General features: G+C 35.9%; 1 long non-coding RNA gene across 1 annotated transcript; it reads left to right on the top strand.

Annotated features, from left to right (window-relative positions):
* The first annotated feature begins 8086 nt into the window (after positions 1-8086).
* On the top strand, positions 8087-8790 carry LOC135075859 (uncharacterized). Its single transcript, XR_010258131.1, has 2 exons — positions 8087-8410; positions 8672-8790. It is a non-coding gene; the product is annotated as an uncharacterized LOC135075859 (long non-coding RNA).
* The last annotated feature ends 15437 nt before the right edge of the window (positions 8791-24227 follow it).

Consider the following 24227-nt stretch of genomic DNA (forward strand, 5'->3'; position numbering starts at 1 on the left):
GTTACGAATGACTTACCAATTTAAAATTATTTATTATTATTATTAAATTATCGCCAGCCCGGTGGGCGCAGACGTAGCCCGAATGGCGGGTATTATGAGCGCTATAAAAATCGATATTATCAAATTTGAAGTTGTACTGAGTTACCACTTTAGTGGTTTTTGGTAACGGACAAAAAGATTATCATCTGTGTGTATACCAATAGTCCTGTCAATGTAAGATTTAAGTGTTGAGGCAGTACAAGGTTTTCCATAATGTACGGTAATATATAGGTACAATAATAAATGGTTGATAAAATTAATCGAGACCGGTTTTAATGTTTTCATCAATTTCATACCTACTTTAATTTATATTTAGTCTGGATACTATGAAATATTATTAGTAATATTATTAGATAAACTCGGAGTATTCATTATCTGTGCAGAAACCAGAACTAGAAGAGTTATACACTTAACTGTAAATTTTTTCAGGGAAATGATAATTTAATACCAAGTAGTGTCATATTTAGGCGGTCTGAGGCGAAACACGCTTTTGATAAAACTTTTGATACAGTCATTAGTAGCAATATAATAATAACAGTATAGATAAAGTCAAACGGTAACCATTGAGAGTACTGTACTGTAACTAACACCAGAATAATTGAATTTGTCCGTTGAGTATTCCAATAAATGAGCTGAATTTGAATAACAACCATGATTTTAGACCTGAAGTATATTGTATGTACTATGTGAGAAAGATGTCATTAACATATCCAGAGAATTAGTAGGTGCGCCCCGCCTCAACAGCGATTGCCTGATAAGTTGCCGACCATCAGGGTTAAATCCGCATGGAGAGGATGATCAACTCTGAAGGGCGAACACAACAGATTTTTGTTAGGTTCGAAACGTATGACTTTTGAAACGAGGAGCTTTGACCACAATAGGTACCACGGTAGTATAGGTCAGAATGGTACTACTACAATGCCCTTAGCGCCATTCTTTTTTGTTTTGTATAAAACTGTAGAGAGTTACATTAAATGTGAAAGTATCAATAACTTCGGAAATAGGGTCTAACTCCCAAGATGCATTCGTAGAACATTGGTGATTTTGAATAGTAAATGTACTTGCAAATAAGACGAATTCTGAAATACCAAAATGTAATTTCTGTAAATGCGTAGTCTGCTAAATTCATAGTACGTGTCTATATTTGATTGACGAGATTCGAAATCTGTGACCACGTTTTCACACCCAACCACACAAATTCCATAACTCTCGAGCAATATTATTGAAATTTGTGTGCTGTATACTACCCCTTTTCTTTATTAGGCAATAACTGTTGTATTGTCTATTCTTAATAAGTAGGTGAGATGCAAATGTTTCAAGATCATAGAGTGCAGCGAGCAATTCCACGGTATTTAAATGTAAAAGTAACTGTAACTGGGACCAATTTCCGATGGCTGTTACACGTTGCGCGATTGCGGTTGAGGTTGACCAGTGGTTGAGGCATCGAAACAAATCATTTGATTGCACGGTACATGATGTGCTGTGTCAATGTAATCTCTCCAGTCTCCACTATGCTAAATTATGTTTTAAATACTTGGCAGATGCATTATAATGTTTATTGTAGTTATTTGAGTAATTGAGTGCCAAGATGTTTTTCCCGGTAACTTCGTGTACATCCAGCCGTAATTTTAACGGCGGGGCACTCTGAGGTCAATAACCCCAAGAATGAAGCAAATTACTCGAATGATATTTTTTGTAGTTTTTAGCATTCATAACTAGTGTCTTGCACTTTTGTTAAATTAAATTCATTTATATCGTATTAAATGTAAATTTTAGAAATGTATGTAACATTATTATTTTGATTGGATAAAAATTCTTTTGTCCTTCTACCCTAGTTGCTCTTATAAATCTCCCGTTGTTTGAATATTATTCCAGCATTCTGACCGTTCCAATACATAGGTACAAATTGGTACAGGTATTGGTACAAATAGATGGCCGAGTGATTGCAAAATGTGTAAAACTCGTTTTAATAATTTTGTAAAGACAAAAGGCACCGTGCGGATGTAAGACAAAAACGATCGATCACGAAGAAATTCAAACATCTGAATATTAAAGTGCTTGGAGTTCCATGACAAACGAAGCCAAATTCATCCATTTTCTGCAATTGGTAATAAAAGATACGAGTCTTTCAAATCTAAGGTTTTCACATAGTAAAATATATTGTTATCTAATGAATAATGTAAAGTCAGTGGTAGTATTGCATTTTAAAATAGTTAATATTAATGAATTTATTTAATTCCTTTAAATTTAGAATAAAATCTATGTCTGCAATTTGGTTTTTGTACAGTTGTCGAATATACCTACTACTCCCCTCAGGTGTAGTATGTGACCTACATTGGGGTACTCCAACTTGGCATGGATAAGTATAACATGGAATTTTATAACCCTGATCCAGGACAAAATAGTAGTATCATTTAATTTTGTTATGTTAGGTAAGCCATTTATTTTAGTAGTATTTAAGTCTACCAGCTACTAGCACCTTGGTGCCTATCTGCTGAAGAAAATTATCATCTCCGATTCGGTTGATGATAGTTGGGTCTCGGGCTAGCCGGAGACGGCCCCGCGGCGCAGGCGGCGGCGGCGGAGCCGGCGGCTGCTGGGCTGGTCGGGGTTCACTCGCTGCTCAGCGGCTGCCGCTCACAATACCCCCCTTGCGTTTAAAGTCTGATGAGTTGTAGACGTGCTGGGCTGGTATTACTGAATTACCTATATTAGTCATAGATCATTTCGAGTGGTCTGATAAATCTGAACCAAACAAGAGATTCGTTTTAATTTCTTTTATGATATCTCTTTTTTTGCTTGCTAATGGAATTTGTGATAGCGTATCTTCTTGACATTGATTCTCTAATGAGTGTCACAAAGTAACCGCCAGCATCGCTCAAGGTTTTATAATTCCTTACGGAATATAATTCCATTTGTGACATAGCTAGGTCATCAAATCATATTGAAGGCTCGGTTAAATCAGTTGCAATAAGGATGCGTACAGCAAACAGAAGCAGAATCAGATGTTCAAGTTGTATTGCTGCCTTTGTTGAAGTAATTATTATGCGCAATTTTTAGAAAGTAAATAATGTTTCATCAAGTCCTTTTTATTTGTAGGTAGGTAATCCATTAATCAATATTTTCCAACCTGTTGCTAGATCTTTGTGAAAATCTTTGAAAGGCTTTGTCTTGAAAAATACCCGTTATTTTCGTCTGATGAAGGTAATTATTGTATGCTCTTTTAGTGATACTTCACAATAAAGATTTTTGTATTTGATAGGGTAACAAATTATAAATACCCCATGTATATTGTATATTATTATATTTATAATTATGTTATACTATTTTACGACGTGTTGATACGTCTACCCACGTTATAAGATAATACGTTAGGAAAATAATCAAAGCAAAATGCAATCAGTTTAAAAATGTCTTATCCACACACGATATACGCCGGGATAATTATTACGCTCAAAGGCAATAAAGCATCCAGACACGATATACGTCGGAATGTTTAATGTATTTTGTAAAACACGATTTTTGTACATGTAGTTTAGTATCCACACACGATATACGCCGGGATAAGCAATAAAGCATCCACACACGATATACGTCGGGATGTTTATGTATTTTATATAACACGATTTTTGTACGTGTAGTTTAGTATCCAAACACGATTAAGTCGGGACACAGAGTATTACCACGGAGGGTAGTTAAAAGTATTCATTTTTTAAAAGATAGAAATTATTCACATTATTTCATAACAATTTCAAAATACACGATTCACAACTTACCAGAATGTTACCAGACATGATATACGTCGGAATGTTTAATGTATTTTGTAAAACACGATTTTTGTACGTGTAGTTTAGTATCCACACACGATATACGCCGGGATAAGCAATAAACCATCCACACACGATATACGTCGGGATGTTTATGTATTTTATATAACACGATTTTTGTACGTGTAGTTTAGTATCCACACACGATTAAGTCGGGACACAAAGTATTACCACGGAGGGTAGATAAAAGTATTCATTTTTAAAAAAATAGAAATTATTCACATTATTTCACAACAATTTCAAAATACACGATTCACAACTTACCAGAATGGTTTAAATATGTATCTATGTATGTCTGCAAATCTGCAGTGACTGCACGATGAAGACAACGATGTTTTTTCTGGTTCATCATCATCAGATAAAACTATAATTTGTCGTTGTCTATGTACATACGAGGTTTCTTAACAAACTTTTCACCATATCACTATTATCACCATTACTTGATCGTTTCCTTTTACCCATTTTCACGCTAAGTTATTTTTCTTGAAAAAGTACGTGTGAGTCGGACGAACACCAACACAAGTAATGACAAGAAATATGGCGGACCGCGGAATGTACTACGGTGCTGAGGAGTCAAAACACGTACTTTATTATATTTAAAACTTATATTTTTAAATAAATATTCTCTAAAAGTGTGATAAGGACGGCATCATCCCAGGTACTGCTGCATGTAAAACGTAATCATCTTCGGGAGAGATACGAAGTATAATGGAACCCAAACAAACCTTTAGATATTTACGTAGGTAAGTTTCATTCTGGGGCAGCAAGGTTCTGGAATGGAGGCCGCGTACCGGAAAACGCAGCGTGGGACGTCCACCTACAAGGTGGACCGACGACATCGTAAATGTATCAGGGAAGCGCTGGATGCAGGCCGCTACCAATCGATCAACGTGGAAAGCATTAGGGGAGGCCTATGTTCAGCAGTGGACGTCATATGGCTGAAATGATGATGATGATGATGAAGTTTTATTCAAAACATTTAGAAAATAAAAGAAAACTTTAAAAAAATAGAATATTACATTTGAAGTTAAATTAAAATACTTTTAGTTTTCAGATCAGATATTTTACTATTGTGTAAATACGCGTGTACAATAATACAAAAATCCTGGTTTGTTGGGTACATTTAGGACAACCGGCTTTGCACGGATCTAGATAGTGTTTCACGCGTCACAGTCGAATATTTAGGACGGGAACAATACTATTCGTAAATCTTTTTTGACAGGGTTTTAGACTAACGGTTAATCTAACGTGAGCCTGTTGCTCTATCTGTAAAATGATTTAGAATATACATAACTAGGTAGAGACTTTAAGAACAAAATACAAAACTGGTAACAATTTTGTCATAAAATACCAGTCCCGGTGTTGCCTTATTGTTTTTTAAATAGTTTGTCTAAATGCCTCATCTTAAGAATATTTTTTATTTGCGACCTTCATACTTTAGAGATGGGTGTAATCTCGAGTTAGTGCGCCTTAAACGTACTTATGAACGGTCCGCACTAGCTGCATAATAATATTAAGTATCCTAAATGATAGTAAAAGGTGCTATATTACAGCAAGTATGTTTAGTCTGATGTGCCGTACTAAATACCATAGGCTCATTAAGAGACTACCTACAAAACCTAATTAAAACATTCTCCTAATAATTCACCAGTCATATTTTTCTACTTTTAATACGAAGCCTTTTTAATTTGAATTATATTTTAAAAGCAAATTAAATGCTAATGATAAAAAATCCATCAAGGAAAATTAAAAAGCTCTACTAATGAATTTCTCGGAGAAAACGAACATAATTAATTTAATATTAAATCAATTAGGTGCCTTCTAATTGGCTTTCGTGAGTAACCTATTGCTATGCGGAACTTCTCGTTAACCTGCAGATTAGGCTCGTGTCAATGTCAATATTGATAATCATTAGTAGAAGGATAATCTTAATCCTACTAAGATAATAAAGGCAAAAGTCTGTATTGATGTTTGTTTCTCTTCCACGCGAAAAATTCTGAACGAATTTTGATGAAACTTTACATCATAATTGTATAAAGATCAGAATAAAAAAGCTATAATTTTTAACGATAAGTATTGACTTAACAAACCTGCTGGGGAAAGTCGGGTACCTAATCTTATGTCTGTAAAGAAATTTAACCCAAACTGCAGATCTAAAACGAAGATTGGACTATATTTTTTTTTCGTTTTTTAAATACTTAGTAAGTATTATCAAATTGTTAAAAATAAAGTACTTACAAAGGCACGTATAAAACGAACTCATTCTTACTCACGCTTACTTACTAGAGTACCATTATTTACCACCTATGCTACTAGCGATACTTAGATATTTGTTAGGTAATTTCCACACGAATCTGATGACAAACCCGAGGGAGGCATTTTCATTTCACACATCAACTAACAATGAGATTGTGTTATCACTCCATTATGGCATTATGGGTGTCGTCTTTCATATAAAATTTCATGCTCCTAGTTTTATGTTGATTAAAAATCTAATAATGTCAGACAACAAGAAAGAATAGGCGTTGATTAATGTTAAGATTATTACGAGTAAGTAGGTAAATTGAAATAATTTATTCCTGACGGATTTTTTTTTAAATAAATAGGTTTTTCTGAATAACTGTCAGTTCCCAAGTCATTTTTTGTAGTCAATAAAAGTAAGTAGAATTAAAATTATCAAAATATTTTTCTACAAGATGTTTAGATAATGTTTAAATATTTTTTTGCGAACTAATCTAAAAGCTGCACCACATCAAATTAAAACACAATATTATTATGTAGTAAAACAATTTACTTTACTGTGTTGTTACTATAACGGTAGTAACGTTACTGCTTTACCACGTTACAGAACATAATTATTAACTGTTGCATGGAATAATCGTTCATAATTTAATAGTAGTTCAGTCAATAAAGCATTATAGATGGAAAACTGTAGAACACAATTTCTGACTTCAGGACTTTATTTAGACTAGTTAGGAGGTGAACATAGCAAAAGTCCCCGTCCTTAGCCCTTGAGCCGGCGGGGAGAGGGGGGTTTAAAGGTGCCACTTTTCGGTTTTTCGCTTAATCCTCGGAAACTATGCGTCCTAGTGACATGACTACTATGAACCAAAAAAATCATATTCAATTTGCTACAGGTGAGATAGTCAACTTTTTTGATAAATTGTATAGTTTTCGCGGCATCTGCTCTAGAAGGTCTGTAATATTGGAAATTTCATTTTTGTCTTACATGTTCCCATCAGGAGAAAATCGACTAAATCAACATTGAGCAATCATTCTAGACATGCGGGAGCATTTTAAGCCTAGTTCTAGGGAGGAGACTGCACCGTGCGTATATTTAGACGAACCACTTTGAGCCACTATTGACTCCTCATCGCTCAAAAACTACTGTGCATTAACACTTCAAATTTGGCTCATGTGTTGAGACTTGCAAGATATACATCAGCTTCAAATTTCATAAATATGCCTCAAACGGTTCTTTAGGTATTGACGTCCAAAAATCTACATGTCTGACCTATAGACCAAATTCTAACCACTTCCAGATGACCTCGAAGGTTCAAATTTGGCATCCAGAAAGGTAGTTATGTAAATACAAAGGAACAAATAAAAAACCAGTAAATTTTAACATTTCACAGGTGATAGATAGTGGTAAAAATGTAATAACGATATCTGGCAACCCAGAAGCGTTGTATGCTCTATGGCCCCTCTATGGTCTCTTTTTCCTACCATTCAAGTGTGTGCACATGGTTGTAAATTATCTTCTCAATAAATAGAATATCACTGAAGTTAAGTGTCTTTTGTACCTGCCGCAACACTCTGTTCATGGTCCTTCAGAGCTGGATGCAGGAGTCTGTACTGGCAGCAGTTTTTTTCGTGTTGTGTGCTGCCGGCCCGGGGTGACGTTAACGCATTGCATACCACATATTGCGTGCTTTAAAAATGCCCCTAACCGGCGAGGATACCAGCAGTGATTTTGCTCATCAAGACAAGCAAAAATTGATAAATGTGAGAAGATACATCAAAGGCCGCATATCACTTGTGGAAAATGAGCTGGGGGACATTTCTACCGTAAAATCCACCGCCATGTTGGATGTTGCCGCCGAACGAATTAGCAGTCTTTTTACGAGATTGGAGGACGTCAATCTCAATTTGGAATCGATGGATACTTCAGAGACCGCTGAGGGATCGAAAATCGAGTCAAGGTGTCAAAGAATACTGACATTCGTGAACGTCGTGAGGCGCTGAAGCATCATTGTAACTCATCGGCGAGTGACTCCGGATCGACGCAAGAGCACCAGCATAAACCGAATCTTCCCAAGATATCGTTGCCCAAGTTCAGTGGAAGTTATGGAGACTGGCTGTCGTTCAAGGATTTATACGTCACTATGGTACACGGAAATGAAGATTTAAGTCCCGTGCAGAAGTTCTATTACTTGAAGTCGTGTTTGGTCGGCGAAGCTGCCTCTTTGGTTACGACTTTGGAATGTACGAACGAAAACTACGTGAAGGCATGGTCTGCGATTACATCAAGATATGACAATAAGGTTCTTATAGCTAATTGTCATTTGCAACACATTTTGTCTTTACATAAAGTCAATGGTAAATCTTATACACTAAGGCAATTAACAAATGATTTTATGCAGTATTATAACTCACTATTATCACTGAATATTTCAAACTTGCAAGATATTATTCTCATACATATTTTGTCAACAAAAATTGATTACAGTTCTTTGCGTGACTTTGAATTGCATAGAGATTCCAGTGATTTCCCTAGTTTGCAACAATTTCTTAACTTTATACAGCAGCGCTGCCAAGCATTAGATATGCTATGCCGTGATGAAGCAGTGAGCACTACAAAGGTCGTGCCTCCGGCAAAGAGCACTAGTCATGTGACTGTTGGCAGCGGCAGAAGTGCAAATGGTAAGTTATTTTCTTGTTTGTATTGCAACAAAAATCACTCAACTTACAAGTGTTTTAAATTCATTAAATTGAGTCCCAATGACAGACAGACATTTGTTAACAAAACTAATTTGTGTGTTGTTTGTTTATCAGATAAACATTGTACTAGCAATTGCACATCCAATATTGTCTGTAAAAAGTGTTTACAAAAGCATCATCACTTATTACATCTTGATTCGCAGACATGTAATGAGACTTCTGCCCGTAGCTCTACTTCAAATGATTCTCACATCAATTCCCCGAGTAATGTTGTAATGACATCTTCAATAGTTACACAAAATAGTACCTCTGTATGTCAAGTGTCCCTTCTGCCCACTGCATTAGTGAATGTGTGTGACAGTGATGGTAAGCGATATGACTGCACTGTGCTTTTGGACATAGGTAGCCAAAAGAATTATATTAGTTCTGCGTTTGCTAATAAATTGGACTGTGTTAATTTTGAAGATGCTAGTCAAACTGTGGCCGGGGTGGGAGGTCATACTTGTAAAATAAAGCATAAAGTTGCACTATCAGTTTATTCTAACTGTTCTGATTTTAAATATTGTTCAGAATTCGGTGTGTTAGATTTTATTACTGATCCTTTACCAATGGTCAATGTGTCTAAAGAGGCACTGCCGTCTCTCATGCATTTGCATTTAGCTGACCCTAATTTCAATGTGTCTAAGGACATTGATATGATTCTTGGTGTTTCATGTTTTGCAAAATGTCTTCGAGAAGGCAAGATCGATCTAGGTCCAAATATGCCCACATTAATAAATACTGAATTTGGTTGGGTATTTTGTGGTGAATTGTCTGTGGTAGGTCAACATGTTTCAGGTTTAAAAAGCCAATGTCATTTGTCTGTCCTACATAACGACATTAAAAAATTTTGGCAATTAGAAGAAATGCCTAATGATAATATGTTGTCATTTCAGCAGAAAAGGTGCGAACAGAGCTACCTTGATTCTGTGTCCAGGGATGTAGAAGGAAGGTATCATGTCGATTTGCCAATAAACAAAGAACTTCTACCAAAACTAGGTAATTCTTACAATGTTGCTTTTCGTTGTCTTATGTCATTGGAGAAAAGATTCCAAAATAATTCTGACTTTTTTAACGCCTATAAAGCTTTTATTGAGGAATTTCTTAAACTTGGCCATGCTCACTTTGTTCATATAAATCCACAAAAAAGTGATGAAATTGAATATTACATGCCTCATCATGCTGTCTTGAAGGAAAGTTCCTCTACTACCAAGCTTAGGATTGTATTCAATGGTTCTCAACCCACTTCTACGGGCTTGAGCTTAAATGATGTACTTCTTGTGGGTCCTGTTGTTCAACCTGACATGTTTACCATACTTCTGAGATTTCGTACCTATGCTTATGTTTTTGTGTCTGATATAACTAAAATGTACAGGCAAATTCGAGTGAAACCTCAGTATCAAGCACTTCAGCGCATCCTGTGGAGAGATGATCCATCGCATGATATACAGTGTCTTCAGCTGGATACTGTTACATATGGAACAGCATCAGCCAGTTACCTTGCTACACGGACATTGGTGAAATTGGTTGAGGATGAAGGTGATAATTTTCCATCTGCTTCTAAGGCATTACTTCAAAGTACCTTCGTTGATGACATTTTGCATGGCGAGAATGATCTTTCTTCTGCATTAAATACCATAAATGAGTTGCAAGAGTTGTTAGCTAAAGGAAGGTTTGAATTGCACAAATGGTACTCTAATAGCTCAATGTTAATGTCGCAATTTCCTCCTGAAAAACTTGAAAAATGTCATTTTTCCTTTGACAATAAAGAAGGTTCTTGTATTAAAACGCTAGGTTTGAAGTGGGAGCCAAACTCAGATAAATTTCAGGTCGAGGTACCTAAATATACTTCCACTAGTCATACCAAAAGAAATATTTTGTCTGATATTGCTAAGGTCTATGATCCCTTGGGTTTTATTGCTCCAGTTACAGTCTATGCTAAGTTGATAATGCAAGATATCTGGAAGGCAAACGTTGACTGGGATTCTGAGGTGCCTGACGCAATTTTATCTAAATGGAATTTTTTTTGTGCCAATCTTGAATGCTTGAATGTCATTTCAGTGCCTCGTCTCATGGTTAATACTGACGCAGAGAGGGTTGAGCTTCATGGCTTCGCAGATAGCTCCACGAAGGCGTATGGCTGCGTCGTGTACATCCGCTGCAGTTGTCCTGAAAAAACTACAGTCCACTTAGTATGTGCGAAGACAAGAGTTGCTCCTCTCAAACCTGTCACTCTGCCTAAGTTAGAACTTTGCGCTGCACTGTTGCTTGCTAAGCTTATGAGCACTGTTTCCAAAACTTTAAATATTAGTTCTGAGAACTCATTCTATTGGACTGACTCCATGATTACCCTGTGTTGGATACAGAGTGATCCCGCTAGACGAGATGTTTTTGTATCGAATAGAGTTGGCCAAATACAAAATTTGTCTCCTAAAGACAATTGGTTTCATGTAAAGTCTTCAGAGAACCCTGCTGACATGGCTTCACGTGGTTTGGAACCACAGGATCTTTCCAATTGCAAATTATGGTTTAATGGTCCTAACTGGCTTTTTCAAAGTGACTTACCTTGGCTTCATTCACCTCAAGTGTTTTCTCAGGATGACTCAGTGGGTGTTGACACTTGTAATGACATGCCAAGTGTAGCACTACCTACCTTTGAGGAGACTAAAAACGATTTTCTTGAATTATTTGAGAGATATTCGTCTTGGAGTCGATTGGTTAGAGTCATGGCTTATGTACGTCGATTTATTAACAATATGAAAAATGCTAAATCTAAAATCACTGAATTTCTCACAAGTAAGGAGCTTAATCAAGCATCAAGTTGTATCATCAAATGCGTGCAGCATGCTCATTTTCAAAAAAATGCTAATGGTAATGTTTCCTCGGAACTTGGTTCTTGTTCTAAGTCTTTGAAGTTTTTAAACATATTTTCAGATGGCGAAGGAATGTTGCGCGTGGGTGGTCGCTTACGTTATGCTGATATCCCTGTTGATCAAAAATTTCCATTGCTACTGCCAGCACGTTGTCATGTCACTGACTTGTTGATTAGGTATGAGCATGAGAGGTTGTTGCATGCTGGAACGCAGACAACTTTGTCCAGTTTACGAAGATTTGTGTGGCCGCTAAACGCTCGAAATTCTGTGCGTCATTTCATACACAAGTGTGTACGTTGTTACAGGTTTAAGGCAGAAACTGCTTCACAAATAATGGCTGACCTACCCAAATGTCGTATTACTCCTTCTCGACCCTTTCTGTTCACAGGCATAGATTTTGCTGGACCGCTGTCTGTCAAAGTTGCTTGTATAAGGAAACCTATTATAACTAAAGGTTATATTTGCCTTTTTGTGTGCTTGAGTACTAAAGCTATTCATATCGAACTAGTGTCGAATCTCACTACTAAGGAATTTCTAAATGCATTGCGTAGATTCATTTCTAGACGAGGTAAATGTGCTAAAATATTCAGTGATAATGGTACTACTTTTCATGGGGCAAAAAATGAGCTTCATGAGTTATTCAACTTGTTTAAGAACGATTTAGAACAAGTTTCAAATTATGTAATTTCAGAAGGTATTGAATGGCGGTTTATAATTCCTCATTCAGCTCATTGGGGCGGGTTATGGGAAAGCTCTGTAAAACTTGTAAAGCATCATTTCAAGAGAGTGTTAGGACACACTGTACTTTGTTATGAACATTTGTATACTCTCTTAACTCAAATTGAAGCTATTGTAAACAGTCGACCAATAACTCCATTGAGAGACTTGGATGGTGATGAGCAGTGTCTCACGCCAGCTCATTTTTTAATTGGGAGCAGTCTGACTTCGTTTCCAGAGGGTGATTTTGCAGAATTTCCTGATAATAGATTGGATGTATATCAACAAATATGTAAGCTACGGCAAACCTTCTGGAAGCGTTGGAAGACTGACTATTTAAATACATTACAAATGAGGTATAAATAGTACAAAGAAAACCCAGATTTAATGTTAAATACTATTGTTTTATTAAAGGATGATAATCAGCCACCAATGTCTTGGCCATTGGGTCGTGTAGTTGAATTATATAAAGGTAAAGATAATCATATTCGAGCTGTTGTTGTAAAAACTAAAACTGGTTTGTATTCTCGACCTATTACAAAAATTGTCCCATTGCCTATTGAGCAAAATAATTAACTTAAGAACTGATAAATGTAATTTTATAATTACTGTCTAAACTGTAAAAGTTAAAAGGTTAATTATGTATTTGTTTAACTTTCATTATTAAAAACATAGTTTGATTTGTTTCTACACTATGAGTGTATACTATCTTGTGTATTAAACTAAATATTGTATACATAATTACATGTTATATTTAAAGGATTTACAATAAGTAAAACTTGTTTACTACTAGTATGTAACTGGTAGGCTATTATAGCTCGTAGGACACCTTATGGTTGTGTACTTATGTATGATGCTAAGAGCTTGTACTTATGTATGACGCCAAGAGCGCTTAGGTTTGTTGAACTTACTTACCTTAATTAATCTCTTTCTTGGTAAGTGCATTTCTGTAGGTGTATTTCATTGCTAAAGTATTATATTGCAAAATGTAAGTTGTAATGTTAATAGCTTTAACTTCTTTGTTTGAAGATTGAAATGTAATTTCAATGGGGCGGGTGTATGGTAAAAATGTAATAACGATATCTGGCAACCCAGAGGCGTTGTATGCTCTATGGCCCCTCTATGGTCTCTTTTTCCTACCATTCAAGTGTGTGCACATGGTTGTAAATTATCTTCTCAATAAATAGAATATCACTGAAGTTAAGTGTCTTTTGTACCTGCCGCAACACTCTGTTCAGATAGATTTTAGTGTTCTAAATGTCGATTTTTGAACGTCAATACCTAAATAACCGTTTGAGGTATATTTATGAAATTTAAAGCTGATGTATATCTTACAAGTCTCAATACATGAGCCAAATTTGAAGAGTTAATGCACAGTAGTTTTTGAATGATGAGGAGTCAAAAGTGGCTCCAATTGGTTCGTCTAAATATACGCACGGTGCAGTCCCCTCCCTGGAACTAGGCTTAACATGCTCCCGCATGTCTATAGTGTTTGCTCAATGTTGATTTAGTCGATTTTCTCCTGATAGGAACATGTAAGACAAAAATTAAATTTCCAATTTTACAGACCTTCTAGAGCAGATGCCGCAAAAACTATACAAGATATAGAAAAACTTGACAGTCTCGCCTGTAGCAAATTGAATAAGCTTTTTTTGGTTCATAGTAGTCATGTCACTAGGACGCATAGTTTCCGAGGATTAAGCGAAAAACCGAAAAGTGGTACCTTTAAACCCCCCTCTCCCTGCCGGCTCAAGGGCTAAGGGCGGGGACTTTTGCTATGTTCACCACCTAACTAGGCTAAATAAAGTCCCGAGGTCAGAAATTGTGTTCCACGGATTTCTCTCTACACCGTCGTTAAGGCATTCATTGACTGGACTATAGCTTGAGAGACTATTTCACGACACCTGAGGGGCCAATAACCAATATACTTGCTATCATATTTTAAAATAGCTACGTCGTTCAAGAGCTTAGTGTGAGATACCTACTCGTTTAGTACTTTGAAACTTTACGTGCCTAAATTTCGATAGCTCTGGCCTTTGTTGAACTCTACGAATAAGCTAGCTGAGCAAAAGTTTAATAGAGTATCTAAGCTTGAAACTATATGAGATCTAGGGGTCTATTAAAATTAATTACTAAGCGTTTCAGAGCATAATTATTATATTAATAGCTTTTGCCCGCGGCTTCACCCGCGTGAAATTTAGTTTGTCACAGATCGTCATAAATTATAGCCTATATTATTGTAGATTATAAACAATAATATTGTAAAGTTTCGTCAAAATCCGTTCAGTAGTTTTTGTGTGCAAGAGTAACAAACATGTTGACATCCAAACATCTATACAAACTTTCGCATTTATAATATTAGTAAGATTAACGTATACTTACCTAACATGACTAAATTACTAAATTATGCTCTCCGGTTGGATTTGTTCCGAGTCTACTATATTTAATACTGTTAGCCTAGCTTATGAACTTATTCATTATTTCAAGACAATAATTGCGAAAATAAAATCTCTATTAATTATGAAAAAAACACTTTAAAAAGTTTAATGCTAATTTATTTTATTTATTTATGGATAATTTTGTAAGAAAAGATAAATGGTTAGATATTGTATTTTCAATACAAAAAAATATGTCAATATTCAGTAAGTTGACAATTGAAGAGCACTTTTACACGTCCCAACATTTTTTTAACATCAACCCTGCCACTGCTTCGAGACAATCAAGCAGGGCTGAAAATTAGTAACTGCTGTCAGCCTCGGCCCTCGTTAAAAAAGCAAGGAACAAAACAAAAAGAGCAATGAACTTGACAGTTGAAATTTCACAATAATTCAGTGAAAATTGAACAAATTAAACATGCTTGTTACATCGCATAGTTTATTGAGCTCTATGCGGTAACGAGCGAGCGTCAAGCGGCTGTTTTGGGCACAGCCGCCGCCGATTGAGCACGTTTGCACAATTCCGCGTTATTAATGACTGTAGACGTCGAAACTATTGCAAACTCACATGTTACCATAGAAAAAGTTATGCAGTTAGTTTATGGGATTAGAGAGATACAAGCATCTGTCCTCTCGATACAGGGATACCTACTCGTATGACTTATAAGTATCTGTTGTCAGTTTGATTAAATTGACTGTACCTACCTACAAGGTGGCCAGTTTTATGGGGATTTTTGCTGGAAATGGGCACGCCGAAACATCTTGTCCACTTACTCAGACGCCTGTACGAGAGCGGATTGGCATCAGTAAAGACAGATGAAACGCTGTCGAGACATTTCCATCCGGATGCAGGAGTACGCCAGGGCTGCATTATTTCACCTCTACTTTTCAACATCTATACAGAGATGATAATGAGAATTGCCTTAGAAGATTGGACGGACGGAGTCGTAATTGGCGGTAAAAAGATCTCCAACTTACGATATGCGGATGATACGACCTTATTCGCTACTGGTGCTCGTCATATGGAAGATCTGCTGCATAAGATGGAAGCTACAAGCCGAGAATTTGGATTGAAAATAAATCGCACAAAAACCAAAATGATGATTGTCGACCGCGCCAATAACAACTTACCAGGGATTACACACATAGGGAATTGCGAGGTTGTGAAATCATACATTTATCTTGGGGCATTGATATCCAATGAAGGCGGGTGCATAGACGAAATCAAGCGACGCAACGCAGTCACTAGGTCTGCTATGGACAAAATGAGGAAGATTTGGGGCAACAGAAACATTACCAAGGCCACCAAAACCAGGCTCGTTTATTGCCTAATATTCCCCATTTTCCTCTATGCGTCGGAAACATGGACTCTTCGTGAAACCGAAAGGAAGAAGATTGACGCATTGGAGATGTGGTGCTGGAGACGGATGCTGGGAATATCGTGGACCGAGTTTCGTACCAATGACTCCATATTAAAAGAACTCGGCATCAGACAGCGCCTATCAACCACAGTACAGTCACGCATTTTAAACTTCTTCGGCCATGTATCTCGGCGCAGTAATGACTCCATAGAGCGTCTCGTAGTGCAGGGAAAAGTTGAGGGCACCAGACCACGTGGTAGATCACCAATGAGATGGACGGACCAGATCAAGGCCGCAACTAAGTGCTCGGTTAGCGAAAGTACCCGGAAAGCTGCAGTCCGCGAGGAATGGCGCCGTATTACGAGGAACATCACTCTGAATCGTGATTCAAGATGATGACCACGACCACTCTGACAAGAGTGTACCGACTGAGAAGAAGAAGAACCTACCTACAAAAAGAATTTGGTCTGATCGAGCCGTCAAACGCCTTAATCACGGCACATTCAGCCTGACATCAGTGTTGTGACTTCAGTTGAACGAATCGTATGGTAGGAGAACAAAAATAATTGAATGATTCTATATGACTATTTTACGCATCGCATTATAGAAAAAGATTCAAAGAATATTTTTTATTCTACAAGAATATTTACCTAATTAATTAATGGTCTTTTTTTATAAATCTTGTAATGATAGACATTAAATAAGTACGTTACAAAACTAACGGTACTTATTGAACTACTTAATATGCGGTAACGAGCGCAAATGTCAAGTCGCTCTTAAGTTACATCGTCCACCGATTCAGTCCGTTTGCACTATTCTGCTTTTTTATGGAGTTTTGTAATAAAACTCATATGCACGAAGGTAAATAAAGATAATTATTAAATTAAGTCATATCTTTTTATTATGGTGTACCTGATTGTGTTTTGTTATCCTTATACGATAAACAAAACAAATCATGGAAAGGGAAATCCTAAAGTTTTCCTAATTATTGATGTTTATGATGAAAATCTGTAGCAAGAGCAGTGCATGTATTTCTGACTTAAAAGGGTGATAATAATATTCTGGTAGAATACACGATGCTGACCGCGTACCTACATTTTTCGTTGTCTAATGCAAAAGTACTCTAAACACCTGAAGCTCTTTGCGCTGTCGCGCTGTGATCTTCCTACCAAAAAGGCAATATGCACCAAAAGTAGAGTACCCACGTACTGGTATCAAATCATGACATACACTGGTACTCAATCATGTACACTTTCCCGAAAATTTTGCACGTTCTCTTAAAAAATCGGACCATAGTTGTGTTAATAACTATGTTCACTAATGCATGTATTCACAAACATTACTATGAGGTCTCACAGTGCGCGTGGACATACAGGGTTACACACGAACCAATCACAGAGCTTTATTCAACGCTGTGCGTTCGATTTGCTGCTTCATTTAAGCAAGGATCGTTTTGAATAGTACGGGTGTTAGCCTAGGTATGTTAGTAAGATACAAAAGTTATAGGACATAAACAGAAGCGGGAGCCGCTTACATAGCACTGATGGCGTGCTGAGCCAGCGTCCCAGCAGCGTCAAGTCCCAATACAGTTATCTTCCTTTAAAAATAAGGGAATGTTTTCTTTGAGTAAAATTTTCTATCTACAGTATTAAGAGTACTTTTCCTCCAGGTGCACATTACAAAATTCCACCTTGTAGATCTTCCTGAAAGCATACGGCAAAGAGCGAGTCTATGATGATACAATGCCATACATTTAACCGTGTGCATAACGCATACCAACACTAAACTTCACCACCGAACGGGTACAAGCCATAATATTGGTTCAAACGTTAAAATTCAAGTAGCGAATCGTATAATCAGCCGTTTTATTGAGCTTATGAAATTCATTTTTCATAAAACATTGAACCAGGTCAAACTGGCGTAGAGCTCGAATTTTTATGAAAGTTTTAACTGAAACTATTATAGAACATCTTAAAAGTTGAACTGTAAATTTTTAACATCAAGTTGAAGGTGAATGTCAACGTTGAATGCGTACACATTTTATATTTTTATGTGAAGCAAAAACAAAACTTTTCGCAAGATTGCATTAATTAAAATTGAGCCACTTTTAAAAAATGTAATATTGTTTACCCAATAATAACAAAATAAATTTCCATCACAAGATGTTTTTTAAAAAGCATGCTATCATCAAAATTCAAAACTATTTCAAGCGCATAATAATTTATTGCTTTAATAATAACAGCTCTATTCCCTAAGACACAGGCGCAAGAATGTTGACTCCTTACAAAAACATTTTAATTAATATTAGTTTAGGATCTGTTTACCCAATGTCCGTACATTCCTACCATGGACTTACGCAACTTATATTATTTGTCAGGTTGTGGTCATGTAGGCTTACAAGCCCTTGGTAACTAGGTCGTAATAACGTTGTGCAATACAATTAACAATTAATTTTGTCGCCTGTGGTTTCAATGTTTCGTAAATTAAAGTACTTTTCCACCTTTTATTGCCTTTTTGACCTGGAAAATCCTTTGAGAAAAAAAGTACACTGGCTGGTTTTGACTAGTGTGAGTTAAAAGGAAAAAAATAACGAGACCCGTTCGTATTCCAATGATTTCACTTTAATAGAGCATTATTAAAGTTCTTACATAAATAATTGTGAGACTCCCAAATTTATTTTTACTTGGGAATTTACTTTACTTACATATGAGTATCTCTAATGGATGTTTATTAAACGAGCGATTCGTGAAGATTGTATTTGTGAAAGACAAATATTATATACCCACTTGTCTTATTTGTCTAGCACTCTGCAGCATCTTTATATTTTGGGAATCATTATGAATACCAAGGTCAAGTTCCATGTATAGATTTGGCTCATGCGTATTCTAAATCTAAACTAAGTAAAGTAGTAGGTATTTACTATTAATATTACATATTAATATAATTACCGCAAAATATCGGCATATTTTTCTACAGCTGTCCTTTGGAAAAATCTTGCCTAAAGCGAGTCACTTTTCAGATTTAATTTTCCTCAATTATCTCCTCTTCATTTCCCTGTATTGTGATCCATTTTGCTGTGACTTATAATCACGTAAAAGGTATAAGGTTGAAACAGTTAAATCAGATCTCAAATCTTTAAAAACTTATTTTCAGATAAGAATAAAAACTTTACTTTGTGCGGTTGTCGTACTTAAAACTGTTAGTAGAAAAGTTGGGAGTCAACATCAAAGAAACAATTTTATTCTGAGGTACCGATCGACGAACTGAAGAAAAAAGTAAAGTAAAATGGAGGCGTCGTAAAAGTGAAGTTTCTAAGTGCTTATGATTCTTAAGAAGTTTATAACAATGTTTATGATAATCGAGCATGTGATTATTCGTGAGTGGTGGTAAATGGAGGGGGAAGAATTTCGTCACATAAAAATACGTTTTCCCGGTTATTTTCATAACGTTTTAGAGGCTTACTTTCTGTGACACCCACAGACGAACATATTGCTAGGCATTATTCCATCATTGTGCTTTGTATATTTCTGCCGATGTATGCTTCTAATTCGAGAACTGGTTGAATTTGTTAATGATTTCGCAGAATTTGACTATAACAACATCTTGAGAAAGAAAAGACTTTGTAAATTCAAAGAAGGCCTTGTAGACCTGAGATGGGTTCAAACGTATCTCGGTTGAATTGTGAGATCGGTCACACAATGTAGTTTTAATAATAATTATGCTCTAACTTGTAAGGTACTTAGAGAGCAAAACCGCGTAAGGCTCCAAATGGTACCAACGTGATCCCCATCAAATTCTAAAGCCTCATAGAAGACGGACAGAAGACCTTTATTTTGCAACAGTTCTGACATATTAATTTGTCACCCATCGATATATCGAAATCGTTTAGCGCGAAGTAGACCGCTAGTTTCAAATATTCGAATGATCGCGAAACTCGACTGCATCACCCTAATTTCTGCAAATCGCATAATTTGGAACATGGTTTAATTCAGTATGCTGTTGATTGAGCGCCAAATTACTGCATAGCGCAGTGATAAATGCACAATGCGTCATACTTAGGTATCATTTCTGGAAATGTGGTTGGAACTATCAACGAGATTGGAACTAAAATGTTACCGATCTTTCCAACAATGGCTTCCGCAGAATATCAGAATACCAGTGTTATACAGTGTGAGTCACGTTAAAGTGTACATATGAATTAAGGTAAAACTACACCTATTTTTATCGACAAAAAAGAGGTCAAAAATTTATTGAGATTTTTTTTTTATATTTTTTTTTCTTTCAATTACTTCATGCAAAGAAAAAGTAATAACTTTTAAACTAAGAGGTATAGCCTGATAAAATAAAAGCAGTAGTAATGCTAAATAACAAGCAATACTAAAAAAATACATAAAATACCCAGAAAATGCCAAAAAATAATAAAAAATGATACTTTTTGAAAAAAATCTGCTTAAAAATTCGTATTTTTTTGGTTATTTCATAAATTTGTCCAAAAAATGCCCCTATAACAGGTGGTTTTTATTAATTTTATTATTCTCTATCGTATCACTTTTGTAAAACCAAAAATCGCATGTCTCTATCCCTATCACAACGTTTGCAATGATCGTTTGTTTAAGTTTTATTTTATCAGGATATACCTCTTAGTTTTAAAGTTATTACGTTTTCTTTACTAGAAGTAATTGGAAGAAAAAAAATTCTATAAAAAAATTTAAAAAAATCTCAAAAAATTTTTGACCTCTTGTCGATAAAAATAGGTCTAGTTTCATATGTGCACTTTATCGTGACTCACACTGTATGTTCTGGGTTCTGCCTCAGAGCGTGACACACGCTGAGCGGTTGCCATTTTGGTTTTAACAACATAAAATTATTGTAGACTTATGTTTGTAAACTGTGTTACTTAAAATTTTACGTTACAAACCAAATAAATGTTTTATTTATTTCTAAAAAGTAAACAATTGGAAGAAAAATAACAGCGACCCCTTAAGTTCTAGAAAACTCGGAGGGAGCATAATTGTTTCCCAGTAGAGAGGCAGTGGTAATGACTCTAAAACAAGTTTAATTAATAATCAACTCTCTCATTGCATACTTAAAGCGCTGTTTCTCTTATCACTTAGTTTTCCTTCCACTAGAATAATAATTGCTTAATATTTTTTGCTCCATCCAATTTGTGTCTGTCTGGTAAAACCCATGATTTTTATATTTTATCGTATTTTTATATTTAAATGATAAATTAAGTGATTCATAAACTTGTTCTCGGACAAGTTATCAGGAAATGGACAAGTCTCCAAAGTTAATTTGCTCAAATTGCAAGTGGCTTAAAGATAATATTTATTAAATTCGTTATTACTTACCTACTTAGATCCCTTCGTCACGTCTCTAAAAAATTTACCTACAGTAAAAATATACGCAAGGGTATCTGATTCAGCTCTGCTTTAAAAAAAAAAGGTAAAGTATACTTAAGTAGTATACTTAAGTATAATATTTAAGTAGAAAATGTTGCTAGTACATAACTAGCAACATTTTCTACTTAAATTTCCCGAATGAGAATCTTAGAAAGTTTCCATAGTTTTTCAGTTTACACGTCGTATCTTTTGTAAGCACCCGGCCTTTTCATTCCGGAGTCTATCACAAGTTTTTGTATGGATGACAGTACATCAAGCTTCACGTTTTGTTGCAAAGTCGCCCCTATTGCAACGAAATAAGGTGCCACGGTGATTACCTTGATGTGCAGTTGTCTGTTCTTCAGAGTTGAGGAATGGGTTCTGGTGAAAAATAATATGTACAACTTTTGTGTCAGACTCGCTAAAACAAACTCTCTGCTTACATTAAAGTAACTTTCAGTATTACCATCTAGCTAAAGTTTGGGAAAGTATGGATGATAAAGGTGCCTGAATATAACGGATATTTTAACGGTTCGTTTATTTTTTTGGCGGAAAAGTATTGTTTGTTCTTTTTTGTTTGCTAGTAGGTTTGTAGTATTAAAGGTAATAAATAGGGATACAAAAAAATCTGTTTCAACAACGCAGCCAATATGGCAGCACAGACAATATGGTGCGAAATAGTACAAGTGCGTGTATTTCTGACGTTTTGCAGGAATTTATCAGGAGTTTTCAGTTATCATTTGAATTTGAAAGCTTTTCCATGGATACATCTCATTTATTGCAGGATCCCGTTAAGTAGTAGGTATTTGTGTTTTAAATTAACAATCACACACCAACATTCCGTTTGCAGTGTCCCGCAAAAAACCGAACCGTTCGAATTTGGATGTATACAGGACATATGTTCACAGGACAGTCCAGTTGGTCCAGTTTTGCGGGATCCAATAATGCAGGATCGGGCGGCTCAAAATCAGATGTCAAGAAAAAAGTAGCTGTATGTATGCAATATTCGAAAATTTCTACGACTATAAATGTCGTAGAAATTTTCCGAACTAAGAACAACCCCTCATTAGGTCAACATCTTAATTCCAACATCAAGCCTCAGCTTTTGTTGTTAGCCCTCAGCGCAAAGGGTCATATTATAAGTCATGATTGTCCGGGCGAGGATAAAACGCGAGAGGTCTGAGCAAACAGAGTGGGAGGAAGTTACCCTCTTGAGCACTGGAGTGTTGAAAGGGTGTAAAGGACGCGACCAGAACAATAAACATGGCTCAAGGGATGTTATAGAGTTAAGTGAACCGCAATCATGTACGATGTAAGCCTAAAATCGCGTTTATTAGGGATTCTCATTCCATAGGGGACTGTACAACTGGTCATATTTATTACGCAGTTACTATTGAAAAGTGTTTGTGTCCAGTTGTTGGGAACAAAAAAAAATAACTTAAGTTTTATAGCAACTTAGGCTGATGTTGAAAGGCGTAAAGTAGCAACCAAGTTTTAAGTCAGTACATATTTCTTGCTCAGTAAATTACTTAGTTTTGTATGACAGCTTAGCGTAAACTTAACCTACGAAGCGTGCCAAAAGTGCCGGCCCAATTATTAGAGCACACCAAAATCAAAATTGCACCAACAATTTTTGGAGAATGCTCTACTCTTACAAAACTTCTACTGTACGAATTTAAAGGGCAATATTTCACAACTTTAAATTGAACGAACAAAAGTCCACAATAACAACACAACAACGTCTTCTGAACTAAACAATACAGTAACGCAACTTGACTAAGCTAATGTTAGCCCAATCATTTCGAAATCAATATTAGCCAAGTATTTAGATTAATTTAACTTGGTGACAGTCAAGATTGATATATTGCTGAGACGCGTGCAACTTGCCCAGTTATTCCTCTAGCGAATACATCGTTCTGCCTAAAGTTTGCTTAAGTTCAGCAACAGAGTCGCCTAAAGCCGATGGGCTAAGGATTATAAACTGTGATTATTACGAGACCGCAGGAGAGTACACCTGCTCCGACATCTGGTCCGTATTAAATTGCAATACACAGTTTAGCCGGATTATAATTTTGCCCAGCGAAAATGTCGACAAACACAATATTAATTTAGATTCCACCAAGCAGACTGTGGCTATTTGAAATTCAATTCATGCTGCAGAATTAGGGCTGGTGCTTCCATCTGAATTCTGAGAGCTTAAGTTGAGACCTAAAATTACTTTGGGCTAGAAAGTCGGTAGTTAATTTAAGACACTACTATAGTTAAAGATGTAACGGTTAAAAAAATAACGCTCCCGATTTCGAGTTAGTATAATCTACTAATTAAAAAAATTACAATACAGGTGTTCTTCTAAACGAATTTAAAAAAACGCAATTTAACATACATTGCTTATTAGGTAATTGGTCATTCAAATAACAAATATTTTATTGGACATGCTAATAGGTGTTCACTTTTAGATGCCAGTTGATCATTAACCGCACAGGTTTAACAAATATCATATGAATAATTCTATATTTTCAGCTAAGTCATGAATTTCCAGTATATAATTTCGCTAAAGCGGTGCCAGGAATGGTTGAAAAGCTTTTCCGTAATGAGCACACCGCCCTAACACGCT

This window comes from Ostrinia nubilalis, chromosome 11 (genome assembly GCF_963855985.1).
Source record: "Ostrinia nubilalis chromosome 11, ilOstNubi1.1, whole genome shotgun sequence".
NCBI lineage: Eukaryota > Metazoa > Arthropoda > Insecta > Lepidoptera > Crambidae > Ostrinia > Ostrinia nubilalis.